This window comes from Citrus sinensis, chromosome 6, assembly GCF_022201045.2.
Source record: "Citrus sinensis cultivar Valencia sweet orange chromosome 6, DVS_A1.0, whole genome shotgun sequence".
NCBI classification, from domain to species: Eukaryota; Viridiplantae; Streptophyta; class Magnoliopsida; order Sapindales; family Rutaceae; genus Citrus; species Citrus sinensis.
This window is the reverse complement of record NC_068561.1, coordinates 9666984-9681665: the sequence shown is the minus strand read 5'-3', so window position 1 is coordinate 9681665 and position 14682 is coordinate 9666984. Positions and strand designations below refer to the sequence as shown.

The window sequence follows — 14682 nt, the reverse complement described above, 5'->3', positions numbered from 1 at the left end:
AAGGGGACGATAGAGTGGTCATTGTTACCCAGTGACACCGGCAACTCCATTGATCATTAAATGCCTTTGCTTTTATAATCGATCGTGGTGTAGATCATGCTAGAGGTAATTTGTAAAAGAGGATAATGTGAAATGGGGAGGATAGGCTTAGATTATGCTAGTATTTTATCGTTCTTTTATTTTTTTAATGTTTTTAATGGTCAAAAGCAAGAGAGAGTGAGGCAAAAAATGGAAGCACATGCCGGTATTTTTGTTGTCCTCTCTTTGTTTTGGCCATTTAGTAACATTTTTTGGGTGCATTTAGTATATTGTATTGTATTATACTATATCATATTATTTTAATGCATGAATATTTTATTATGCTACATTTTATTACACTACAAGAAAACTGACAATAGATAATGACCACTTTATGACATAAATCATTTTATTATATAAGTATGATAGAGTCGTGATAAAATTTTAATTTATCAAACTATTAATGATACTTGTGATAGAATAATTATCTATCAATATTCAATGATACGCATGCGATAGAAATTAACTCGGTCACAAATGTTGTGATAAAAAATTGATATTGACCATGTTTGACTAAATATAAAAGTAATATTTTATTTTTTAAAAATCCAAAATGTAACATTTAGATTATGAAATGATTTTTTTAAATATAAAACAAAACGCTGTGTTTAAAGTAAATGTAAACAAAAACAAAATTTTCTAAGTGCTAAACTCATAATCAACACTCTCTACTCATCGTCACTCTCCCTCTCACACACAGCATTCAGACCCTATCCTAAATAGTCATTGTCACTCCCAATCAATCAGCCGCTACCACTATCAAAACCCATAGCCGGCTGACTGTTCCCTACCCTTGGTTTTGTTGGGGAAAAATTAGGTTTTTAAATTTTTATTAAACCTTTTGAAGATCGCTCTCATATAATATATAAGAATACGTAATCCAGAAATCGTACCTTGAAAATCCGATTTGGCTTTTTCCGTTGAAATGATTTAGGCTCCTAGATCACGATCCGCCACCACCACTCCTGTTAGATCACGATCCGTCACCACCACGCTTGCTAGATCACGAACTGTCACCAATGATCTTCCAGGTTATGACTCAGGTTCGATCTGCACTTGACGTGTGGGCGCCTTTATCACTACCAAAGCAACTAGCACGAGAAAATTTTTCTCTCAACAATGGAGAGAAAAATCTTATTCTCTGATCTGTATAAAGTGGCTTCACCTTTTTTTCTTTAGAGAAAATAAGCCTTATATATCTCCCTTTAGTGAAAACCCTAGGCTCCAAAAAATGCCATAAATAAAACTCACGTTATTTTCTTTTTCAATAGGGGACCCACCTTGTAAAATAACATAAGGCCCCTTATACAAAAGCTAATTAAATGGAGCCTCCCACTAAATGATATATTTAGGCTTTTGACCCAAATAGCTAGTTATCTTACTTATTAGTCCAGTAGTGGTGCAGTCAATTAAATGAGCTAACCCGGGGATCATTTGGGAACATACAATAGTGGCTACAATAATTAGGCCTGTAATTAAACTAGCCCAATTATTTAATTCCAAATCTACTCCACTAAAAGATTGGAACTGACTTCCATAATTGTATGCTCGAATAATAATTCGCCCCAAGCCACATTGATTTCTTTACTGCACAATCCTTTGTACCACATCGTTAATTAAATTGATATCTCAACTGTCCAATCAATTTAATAACATCTTATTCCTTGATCCTTACTGGTTTTCTCTAATGATCATTTTCAACATACTAAATATGTTGACACACTCTGGCCAGAGAATTCTATGATCAAGTACCGAAAACCTATCAAGAGATGTGTTGTACAAATTCTATATTGTTAATCCATAACTCCAATACTCATAATTGCTCCCACCAAGATACCGGGTAATCTTGACCACAAGTATGTGTCGTGCCCGTTGGTAACTCAAATGGAATAACAATTACAATCATGAAATCATAATTAACTCAAGATTAAGATTACAGTAAAATCAATACCTATGAGATTTAATAAGTCTGACAGTTATTACAAAGTTAATTAAATCTCATATGTGATCCTGTTCAATGTAGTCGTACTACATCAATAAATTCATACATGATTAAGACAAATCATTCAATGAATTTATTACAGTCTATACATAAATAAAGTGCCCAACTTTATTTATCAACTGCGAACTAAATTTATTTAATCATAAGATAACTTGTATTTATGTCTTCTGTGAATCCACATGGTGATCACATAAATACATATAATATGATTAAATGGACTTTAATACAAATATTAATGCAATTAAGATATTTGAATAAAATACCTCATTTATTTTATTAATCAGAAAAATTGTTTATTACAATTAAATAAACACATATGCTTTTAAAGAGCATATTTTCCCAACAATCTCCCACTAGCTCTCAAAGCATATCTGGCATATTGCACATGCTCTAGGGCTCTAAGTGCAGGTTATAAAGGTTTCCCACTAATGGCCATTGTAATAAGATCTGCCATTTAGCATCTAATGCCATTTGGGGTACTGTCATATAACCTTTCTACACTATTCCCTTATAAGATGATACTTCCTTTCAATATTGCACATGCTCTAGGGCTCTAAGTGCAGGTTATAAAGGTTTCCCACTAATGGCCATTGTAATAAGATCTGCCATTTAGCATCTAATGCCATTTGGGGTACTGTCATATAACCTTTCTACACTATTCCCTTATAAGATGATACTTCCTTTCAATATGTTTTGTTTCTTGTGGTTCCTTGGTTCCTTAGATTGAGCTACCGCACCACCATTATCACAAAATAGTTTAAGGGGTGCAGTTACAACAGGTACCACCTCAAGATTTCGTAGGAACTTGCAGAGCCATATAGCTTCTTTTGCAGCTTCAGATGTAGCCACATATTCAGCTTTAGTTGTTGAGTCTGTGATACAAGATTGTTTCACACTCATCCAACTAGTAGCTCCACTTCCCAATGTAAACACATAGCCGGAAGTTGATTTTCTAAAATCCTTATCTGACAAAAAATCAGAATTAGTATAACCCACTAGAATAAGTTCATCACCAGAATACACAAGCATATAATTTTAAGTTCTTTTCAGATACTTCATTATATGCTTGACCGCAGTCCAGTGTTCAGGTCCAGGATTAGATTGATATCTACTAACCATCCCTACCGCAAAACAGATGTCTGGCCTAGTGCAAAGCATGGCATTCATGAGACTTCCCACAGCTTCTGCATAGGGAACTCGTCTCATTCTCTCTATCTCTTCAGATGTTTTAGGTGATTGATCCTTAGAGAATGTAATTCCATGTCTGAATGGTAATAAACCAGTCTTGGAATTTTCCATACTAAATCTAGCCAATATCTTATCGATATAGACCGCTTGAGACAAGGCTAAAGTTTTATTCTTCCGGTCTCATAGTAACTTGATACCAAGAATATAACTTGTCTCTCCCAGGTCTTTCATATCAAATTGTTTTGCTAACCAAATCTTTATTGTAGTCAATACTCCTATATCGTTTCCAATCAGGAGAATATTGTCTACACAAAGAACTAGGAAAGCTACAAATTTTCCCTGAATTTTCTTGTACACACATGGTTCATCAATGTTCTGAATGAATCCAAGTGATTTAATCGCTTGATCAAATCTGATGTTCCATGACTGGGATGCTTGCTTCAATCCATAAATAGATCTCTGCAACTTACATACCATGTGTTCTTGGCCTTTTTTGTATAAATCCATCTGGTTGCTGCATGTAGATGTTTTCTTCAAGATGCCTGTTAAGAAAGGCAGTCTTGACATCCATTTGCCAAATTTCATAATCTAGCACTGCAGCAATGGAGAGCAGAATCCTGATGGATTTAAGCATAGCAACCGGAGAAAAGGTTTCCTCATAATTGATTCCTTCTTTCTGAGTAAACCCTTCGGCTACTAATCTTGCTTTAAATGTTTCCACCCTTCCTTCTTCTCCTCTTTTTCTCTTGTAGATCCACTTGCACCCTATAGGTTTTACCCCATTTGGTGCCTCTACAAGTTCCCAGACTTTATTGGAATACATAGATTCCATTTCTTGATTCATGGCCTTTTTCAAAATTCATCATCTCTATCTATTAGAGCTTCGTTGTAACTAGTGGGATCTTATACATGTTCATCTGAGGTAGCCTTATAGGTTTCTCCCAAAAACATGTATCTTGCAGGTAACCTAGTTACCCTCCCACTACGACGAGGTTCTAAAAGTGATGGTTGTTCAAGGATAATCCTGTGCTGATCAGCTGGTTGTTGCTGTTCTTCCTGTTCTATAACAGGTGTTGAAAGCTGAGCATCAACCTGATCTCTCTCTTATTTCTCTAGTTTTACCTTACTCTTAGGTTATAAGTCATTATATAGTCTTCCTCAAAGAAAGTAAAGAATATTTCTATAAATACATTCCTATCTTGAGGACTATAATTCAGACTTTCCCTTATTCCTTTAAGATACCTAAAACATGCAAGCTTCTGAACACGAATCCATCTTCTCTATCTCTGATTCTAGTAAACTCCAAATACGAATGTGTCTCAAACTATGTTTGTGACTTTTTCATAATATCTTGGAGTAATAGACACCGAGATAGATGAAACTAAGTTCAATAAACTTTGTAGTTTCAAATACTAGTATCTGGAATCAAAAAGGTAAATGATAAACCACTTAGTATATATCTTGTCTTATCCAAAAGAATCTTGTTTCTCCATTTAATTACACTATTTGTATCATAGTGTTCATTGACAACCAAATAGTGCTTGAATTCTCCATAGAGATATTCTTTGTTTCGATCATATCGAAGTTCTTTTATGTTCCTGTCTAATTGCTTATGTCTTATCCACGTACTCTTTTGAATTTCAAAAGCAATGGAATCATGACGCACTTAGACAAACATAAATAAAATGAATATTCATCAACAAGATTGATAGAATACTCATAACCTCTTATAACATGTAAACTGATTTGTCCGTATACATTTGTATGCGCTAAATCATCAAATACAATGTTATGCTTTTAGCTCAAAAAGAGCATCCTTATCATATTACTTTTCTAAATAAGATTTATAGAGTTACAATGATCAATCTTAATAGGCCAACAAGTCTATCATTAATCATTTTCTTAAAATCTTATTATAGTTTATATGACTTAGGCATAAATATCAGAGGTGATTTTTGGTTAGAAGAAACATTTCTTTTCTTAGATAAATGCATATACTTTTTATCATTATATCTTACTTTGAATAGATCAATGGACTTCTATGATATAAATTGTCTTTATAAATAACCAAAATAAATAATAAATAGAGGATCCAAAAAATAACAGTGTACTCCTGTTTATTAAAACAAGCCACCGAAATTAAATTCCTCTAATATAAAGACAAATATCAAAACTAAAGTCTTGTAAAATTGATCTAGTCTTTCAATTGATATAAACTAGCATGTCCTCAACTGATGTTTGATGTTTTCTTCACTTAATCTCTTGGTTTCCTGAAAACCAAATAAATGAATTACAAATAAGATTAGTTATCTCAGAATTCATTATTGTATGATGCAATAGAAATCTGAACTAATTAGGAAGCTTAAAGATTTCCTATACCTGATTTTAATAATCTTAGGACAATCTTTCTTCCAGTGACCCTTCTGTCCACATTTGTAACACTTGCCTTTTGGCTTGCCACTTCTTTTAGTGGACAGTTTGCCGATCCCAACTCTTGCTTGCTCATTCTTGTCTTTCGACTTAAGCTTTAAAGAGAATCCTTTTTCAGGAAGTTTTCTGCTATGATAAAATTCTTCTATAGCATGTAGTTCGTGCATTAATTCAATTAAGGTCATATCTTTATTGTTTAAGATATAACTGACCTTAAACTCTTTGAATGTATCAGGTAAAGATTCAATCACCATGTTAATCTTTGATTTATCATTGATTTGAACACCATGAATCTCTACCTCATTCAAATAGTCCATCATTTTGAGGACATGATCACGAACTTTTGTGCCCTCTTCCATCTTAGTATCCATAATACATTTCAATGCTGCTTCTCTGGCAAAATGGGTATTTTGCCCAAACATCTGATGAAGACTAGCCATTATTTTAGTGGCTGTTTCCATGCTCCGATGTTTCTTATGCAGTTCCACAGAAATCGAAGCCAATATATAGCGCTTAGCCATTTTGTTAGCTTCGCACCATTTCTCATAAGGCTCCCTCTGATTTCTATAATCGTATAACGATGGTTCAGGAGGGCAAGGCTGAGTCAAAACATATTTGCTTCCCTTAGCAGTGAGAATATTAAATAGATTGCGTTTCCAATCTAAATAATTTTCGCTAGTGAGTTCATTTTTAACAAGGATAATTAATAATGGGTTGATGGAAGACATTTTCTGAAAAAAAAACAAAATAGACATGCATAAATACTTTGAAACAATATTCACAATAAATGACAAAAATGCAAAAAACCATAAATGCATTTTAATTTATTGTAACGACAATCTAGTACCGCTTTGACAAGCTATCCGTTGGGGAAGTCATGTCTACACTTACTAGACCCAATTATCCATTAGATTATTTACTTTCATGTAGAGACATGATAAATAATTATCGTTATCCCTTTAGGCCTAAATTTATTAACAGAGCTTCGTTGGGAAGGTTAATAACAAACTTTAGTTGAGTGTATAACCATTGTTTCAATCTACGTATTTTTCATATCAATAGTCACCGTTGGGGTGAACAATCGATTAAAAAATATTTCAATTTTATCTTTGAAGAAGTTCATCAAATAAAATATCTAATATATATACCCTCCGAAGGGAGCATCACTGTATCATGAAGTCGAGGTATATATATAATTTTATTATTGAACTAACAATGGAGCCCGTGGGAAAATTATCTTGAATTTTCCCTCTCCCACTCAATATTTTAAAATTGGTTTTTTTTTTTTTTTTTAAAACATACATATTGTTAATTGCATGCTTCCTATAATATTATCTAGATGATATCAAATATTATTAAGCATATGCAAATTTCAAACAATATAATGAAATTCATTATTAATGAATGACATGTATCATTATGCATAGAGTGGCACTTCCTATTCTATATGACATGTTATCATGGCATATTATCATCCAAAACATAACATATAGAAAAATAATTAAATAATCTTAATTCATGGCTTTCCTAATAATGAAAAATACATTAACCTAAGCCTAATCTTCATTGGGCTTCTTGTCAATGTCCATCTTCCATAATCTTGTCTTTGTTAATGGACTAGGGGAAATTGGACTTTTAAATTTATAATTGGTCCAATTTTACTTTTGAAAGAAAATAAAAAATTTTTTTTTTATTAAAATAAAACTTTTAGACCAAAAATAAATTTAATGTATTCAATTTTATCTATGCATTTTAATCCATTAAGCCCAATTAAAATTGGGCCTAAAACTAGGATTCATTAAGCCCAAAACTGTTTTTAAACTTAAATGCAAAAAATTAAAATTTTCTGCCCAAGTGAAAACTTATGGAACCATAGGGACCTCCATGATAAAAACCATGAAACCCTAAATCCATATTTTTCTTTCTTTCTTCCCCAGCCGCCATCTCCAAAAACCTCCAGCCACTGTTCACTGTTTCACACCGGACAGCCGCCGATCTCCGACACATCTCCAACCGCTGCCGCCTCGCCGGAAACGCATCAAACCCGCGCGTGCAACTGGAAGCCCTTGCTCACGCTGCTGGTTGCACGCTGCAGTTGCTGGTCACAGCGTGCTTTGCGGGCTTGCAGCGCGCACGCGGCAACTGCTGGGCGTGCAGCGCGCGCTGCTGCCCATGCGGGCCGCGCGCTGCTCGCGCAGCAGCGTGTGCTGCTGGCCGTTGCTGAAATTTCCGTCCTCCATTGTTTGCGCTCGTTTTCCAGTGATGATGCTTCGGTGATTTACAAATTTTCAACGCAAATTTTGGCTTACAAAATTTCAATTACAGTAAAATAAATCAAGAGGGAATTATGGTGATAAAAAGCCACCCCTCTTGTTACAGATCCAAACGAAAAATACAACGGAAAATCTAACCATGAATTAAGACAAATCAAAACATGCTTTATTCATATATTAAACAATTAATATATATCTGAATAAATTGTGCCACTCTAATACATAAATTTCAAGAATGATTTCATACGAAATTCTTTATATATTAATATGAGATGGCTCTGATACCAATTGTTGGGGAAAAATTAGGTTTTTAAATTTTTATTAAACCTTTTGAAGATCGCTCTCATATAATATATAAGAATACGTAATCCAGAAATCGTACCTTGAAAATCCGATTTGGCTTTTTCCGTTGAAATGATTTAGGCTCCTAGATCACGATCCGCCACCACCACTCCTGTTAGATCACGATCCGTCACCACCACGCTTGCTAGATCACGAACTGTCACCAATGATCTTCCAGGTTATGACTCAGGTTCGATCTGCACTTGACGTGTGGGCGCCTTTATCACTACCAAAGCAACTAGCACGAGAAAATTTTTCTCTCAACAATGGAGAGAAAAATCTTATTCTCTGATCTGTATAAAGTGGCTTCACCTTTTTTTCTTTAGAGAAAATAAGCCTTATATATCTCCCTTTAGTGAAAACCCTAGGCTCCAAAAAATGCCATAAATAAAACTCACGTTATTTTCTTTTTCAATAGGGGACCCACCTTGTAAAATAACATAAGGCCCCTTATACAAAAGCTAATTAAATGGAGCCTCCCACTAAATGATATATTTAGGCTTTTGACCCAAATAGCTAGTTATCTTACTTATTAGTCCAGTAGTGGTGCAGTCAATTAAATGAGCTAACCCGGGGATCATTTGGGAACATACAATAGTGGCTACAATAATTAGGCCTGTAATTAAACTAGCCCAATTATTTAATTCCAAATCTACTCCACTAAAAGATTGGAACTGACTTCCATAATTGTATGCTCGAATAATAATTCGCCCCAAGCCACATTGATTTCTTTACTGCACAATCCTTTGTACCACATCGTTAATTAAATTGATATCTCAACTGTCCAATCAATTTAATAACATCTTATTCCTTGATCCTTACTGGTTTTCTCTAATGATCATTTTCAACATACTAAATATGTTGACACACTCTGGCCAGAGAATTCTATGATCAAGTTCCGAAAACCTATCAAGAGATGTGTTGTACAAATTCTATATTGTTAATCCATAACTCCAATACTCATAATTGCTCCCACCAAGATACCGGGTAATCTTGACCACAAGTATGTGTCGTGCCCGTTGGTAACTCAAATGGAATAACAATTACAATCATGAAATCATAATTAACTCAAGATTAAGATTACAGTAAAATCAATACCTATGAGATTTAATAAGTCTGACAGTTATTACAAAGTTAATTAAATCTCATATGTGATCCTGTTCAATGTAGTCGTACTACATCAATAAATTCATACATGATTAAGACAAATCATTCAATGAATTTATTACAGTCTATACCTAAATAAAGTGCCCAACTTTATTTATCAACTGCGAACTAAATTTATTTAATCATAAGATAACTTGTATTTATGTCTTCTGTGAATCCACATGGTGATCACATAAATACATATAATATGATTAAATGGACTTTAATACAAATATTAATGCAATTAAGATATTTGAATAAAATACCTCATTTATTTTATTAATCAGAAAAATTGTTTATTACAATTAAATAAACACATATGCTTTTAAAGAGCATATTTTCCCAACAGGTTTTCCAAACACAACTGGTCACCACCACCACAAATCAACACCCAAATCATAGATCCATTGATCCAATTCGAGCTAGCCACCACAAACATGAATGGTGATGGCACGACGCGACGCAATTGGGTTTTTTGTTGCTCCTCTAGAGGAGAAGGAAATTAGGGTTATGATTTCATTTTATTTTAGGATTATGGTTTGATTTCTTGGTTTTAAAGCCTGTGGAAGGTCTCAGATCGTTGAGGGAGCGAGCACGGGCATGGACCTAGGGCAATGAGGCTGGTACTTTTTAGTTTTTTTTTGTTACTTAAATTTAATTTGACTGTGAATTGGGTTGTGATGATGCAAATTAGTTTGGTTAAATTTGGTGTTTGTATGGTCAAATTACTCTTTTGTAGTGAATTTGTGCTTTTAGTGGAAGCCACGGTGCAATGATACTTCAGTTTTTCTGCTTGACATTATTTTGATGGGTTTTGATAATTGCTTCAAGAGTTATATTTCTCTGCGTTTGAATGCATTCTGAAGACAGATGTTGTAAAATGGGAGTGGGAAATGTGGTGTCTAGTAGTTTAATGGGGAGGGAAGAATGGGAAAAAAAATTGAAGAGAAGTTAGTTTATTATGACAACTGAAAGAAATCCTTTGTTGCAAATTCTACTGTTAGTTTGTGTTAAAGTATGGTCTATAGTTGCAGGATCTTTTGGTTCATAAAACTAGTTTTCAAGCTCACTTGCATTCAGGGGTCCAGATTTAGTCAATGCCCTTTGACGTTAACATAGGATAAAATTAAACGCATTGGGAGGTGAAACTTACAATAATAGCCTGAAGTTTCCATTATTCCCTCATCGGATGTGTATGTGGTTTTGTGTTACTTTGTTTGAGTCACTTGTTTTTTAGAGGAAATAAATAAACAAAATATAATATAATATTTCTACAATGCAATCCTATCATCAACTATATCAATCATTTTGGCTTAATTAATTGATAAAGTTATTGACTGAGTTGTGGTACAATTTATGGTAATATAGTAATAAGTAGTCTACTTAAAGCTTTACGATAGGTGAGGAAAGTGTCTTTTCAAATCACCATTTAAATTGTCTAGGGCTGATATGGTTTCTTTTGTAACCTGTTATCTTCTCAAGATATAAGTGTACTATGTGATTTTTTAGCATTACATTTTAATGTTTCAAGGAAGTGGGTAAAGTTGTTATTTTTCATGGATTAGATTTGCCTTAACATTACAGAAAATGTAATTGAAATAAGCTTATTCTTTTGTCTATTATTAATATTTCTTTTTTGCAATGGTTATTTGTTAGAAAAGATGAAAATGAATTGGGTCCACATTTTAAATGGAACATAATAGGAACATACTGAGGTTTGTAAGTTATCTTTTTGAATAAATTGTTTTAAACCATGGTGATGTTATATAATAAATAAGTTGTATATGCATTCTATCCAAGTTTCTAAATTTTTCACTTGCTAGAGTAAGGTTGCCTATTTTTGTCAGATGTCGGAGGATATACACTCAGATGAGCCTGTTAATAATTGTTTGGCTTTGCATTCTTACTCATTTTTATTTTATTGAAGAAATACAAATATAATTTGTGAAAAGCATTGATAAAATTATGACGTTTGAGAACGTCTAAGCACAATATTGTACTGCAACATATATTTGACTAGTGGCATATTTGGATGTGTGCAGGGACTTGGAAATTTCTGGATTCAACAAATAACTCTTTTAGGTTTCGAGACTTTAGAAAATCAAATGGCAATTCCATCATTGAATTAGTTAGCAATCCAACAAAAATAGGTGGTGTGCATTATGTCCAGGTGAGTGAGTTAAACCAATTTATCATGGTCATATTTGAGGCAATGCATCATTTTGGTTATCATGTGTTTACTTAGTTTATCTTGAGAGGTGAATTATTATCTAAAGAGGGTAACTGATTTTTTATGCACCAAATATGTATTAAAGACTGAAAATAAATTTGGTTGCCAATTCTAGGAAGTTTGTGTGAAATTCTCTTGTTACAATAAATGGTCTGAAATAGTTATTTCCAATTCTTCATTCTCTTGAAGTCATTTCTATCGTGGCATAATAAGTTTTCTTTTGATTTTATGTTTTCACGGAACAATAATTGTAAAATTGCCTTAATATACTGTGTTAAATCATTCTATATTTGTTGAGATTACCATTTCATATGTCCTTGTAAATCCCACTGTGGTTTTGCAAGTGCAGTGATGCAATCCTGGAAAAGCAATTTTCCACTATCATGTAAAGCTTGCTTGCTTGGTCTTTTCAAATTAAGAAAAATATATTAATTTATGTGATTCACCGATTTCTTATTGCGTGAAAGAGTTGACTTCATTAAATCTCTCTTAAAACTTGCTCTTGCTCTCCCTTTTAACTATTCTCACTAGTCACTACATTTCACATGCATGCAAACATAAAAGCTGACGTATTTGTTCCCTTGCCTTGTTTTATTAGAGAACAGTTGTAATTTATATGGCTCTTTTGGCTTTAGATCCATTGGTTATTTCAATTTTGTGATTACTTAATCTTGGAGTTGGTCATTTTGTTGCATTTTAACTTAAATATTCATTTTTCATGGACAATAACAGTGGAAAACAGGGAGAGCCGAGCCAAGAAGATGATTATATTTTATTAAATCCATATCATTTGGTAACACTTTTTATCAAGTCATTACTGAGATATTTGTAATAGATATTGGTCTACATAATAATGCTTCAGGATAAGTACCTAATGAGTTGCTTAGGGGTCACTTATTTAATTTAATTTTTTCAATTATCTCATTGGTTTACTGTTATTATCGTAAAAAAGCACTATTTATTTGATAAGAATTTGTTTTAACATGATGTGGTTTTGACTTCAAAATAAGTGTTTATTGGGGGAAACTATTTGTTGGGAATTTATGGGATTGGATTTTTGATAAATACTTGTTTTTGGCTATGAATGACATTGATCAACAAACATATATGTCTCAGATCTTATGAAACATCTTTATTGATGGGTGTTTTGATTACTAATTTGTTACATGTTCTTTGAACAACTTGGATTTTTCTCAAGTTTTCCAAGAATCTCCGCGAGAGAAAATATGGAGAAGAAAAAACTATAATATTGCATCCTTGTTGGATTTCAAGTTTGAAATAATGCTACTTTTTAACTAAATCTGATACTTTATTTCTGCAGCACCAATTTATGAGATGGAGAAACATTGTAACATAGGAATTGTAGCCCAAATTTCCCATGTCTCGTTGACCCAACATAGTAACCATTTTCTCAGCATAAGAATTCATTCCTCATTTTTTCCTTACTTTTTATTCAAAGCAAAGCTTCTTCCTTATTTTCGTACTTGTAGGAAAGTTAACCAGCTTTTATATATACCCTTTTAGTTCCATGTTTTATTGCAACAAGGAATTAATTTATGTTGCATCTGAAAGTTGGAGTTTTACTTTAATAGATAACTCTTTATAATGATAGTATTGGCTAGATTCATTTCTGTTGCGCATGCAGATTGAGTTTGAATTTGTAAATGATTCTGTTGCATCCAAAATTTGAGAGTTTTACTATAGTAGTTAATGATTTATAATGATAGTGCTGGTATATTCAATTGGTTTTCCACATGCAGGTTGAAAGAAACTGCTGGACTTAGGAGTTTTGCTGGGTATTTGTTGACAATGGGAGTTTATCTATTGGAATTTTACTGAGAATATGGGAGGAGTCCTGCACTACAAGATTTGATGGCTTCTTAGCTTGTAAAATTTGAAACATTTGCTCTTGGTTGCTGGAATTTGTCTTTTGAATTACTTTGGTTGGATATTAACTGTTGGGTCATGTTATTGCTGGAATTATTGTTGGATATTATTGTTGGATGATGTTATTAATATAAAGTGTTTTTGGACTTAATAGAATGTATAATTTAATTTTTGGTTCATATTGAATTTGTGGTTGAATTTCAAATACAAGAATGTATAAATTTAAATGAAATAATTCATAATTTCAATATAAATTTAAATCATGCGATAGAAAATATTAATTATAAATTATGTTACAAACAAAATAATTTATGACAGAAAACCTCAACTATAGATTCCGTCATAAACAAAATAATTTATCCACTGAAATTAACTGGATAAGAATTGACGCATGAAAATTAATTTTTTCGTCAAAATTTCAAATAAAAATTCAATTTTCCCGCCAAAAAAAATTAATTAAAATATTCATTTTTGTCATGATAGACATATGACATCTAAACACTATTATAATTTAATGACATTTTTTTTATCATAAAAGAGTGATAGGTACATAGATGACGGATAATTTTATTATCATCCACCTCCCCTTATGATAGTTTTTTTCCGTCATCTATTGTCAATTTTCTTGTAGTGTTATCACTGTATTATACTAATACTATACAATATTTGGTGCTATATTAATTTTTTTTGTGATTAACTTAAATTATATACTTAGAAAATAATATTTATTAGTACTTAGAAAAATGATAAATATAGAAGACTTAAATTTTAAAAATTTAGCATTATTTGATTTAGTATAAATGTTAAAAAAAACATCATTCTTCATCAAGATTGAAGCTTATGACCATAATTTTTCAATAGCATAACATTTATTTTTTTTAGTATTTTCTAGATATATAACCTTTTTAATAAAGATCGAAGCAAATAATTCAATCAAATGACCTTTAAATAACATCACAACATAAATAAATAGTTAAAACATATAAGATTAGTTCAAAAGTCATTTTAGGATGATAGTGTTACATTAGGCATAGCAATTAGAGTCTCTGCTGAATTTGAACATTAATTGTTTGCTTTTTTTATGGGAATACAATATTAAGATAAGA

The 14682-nt window shown here is 32.4% G+C and overlaps 1 long non-coding RNA gene across 2 annotated transcripts; it reads left to right on the top strand.

Moving 5' to 3' along the window:
• The first annotated feature begins 705 nt into the window (after window positions 1-705).
• LOC102630516 (uncharacterized) lies at window positions 706-13744 on the top strand. 2 transcript variants are annotated; one of them, XR_001506511.3, is made up of 5 exons: window positions 706-874; window positions 9809-10082; window positions 11502-11629; window positions 12422-12482; window positions 13450-13744. It is a non-coding gene; the product is annotated as an uncharacterized LOC102630516 (long non-coding RNA). The 2 variants fall into 2 exon arrangements; XR_372346.4 differs by lacking the exon at window positions 12422-12482.
• The last annotated feature ends 938 nt before the right edge of the window (window positions 13745-14682 follow it).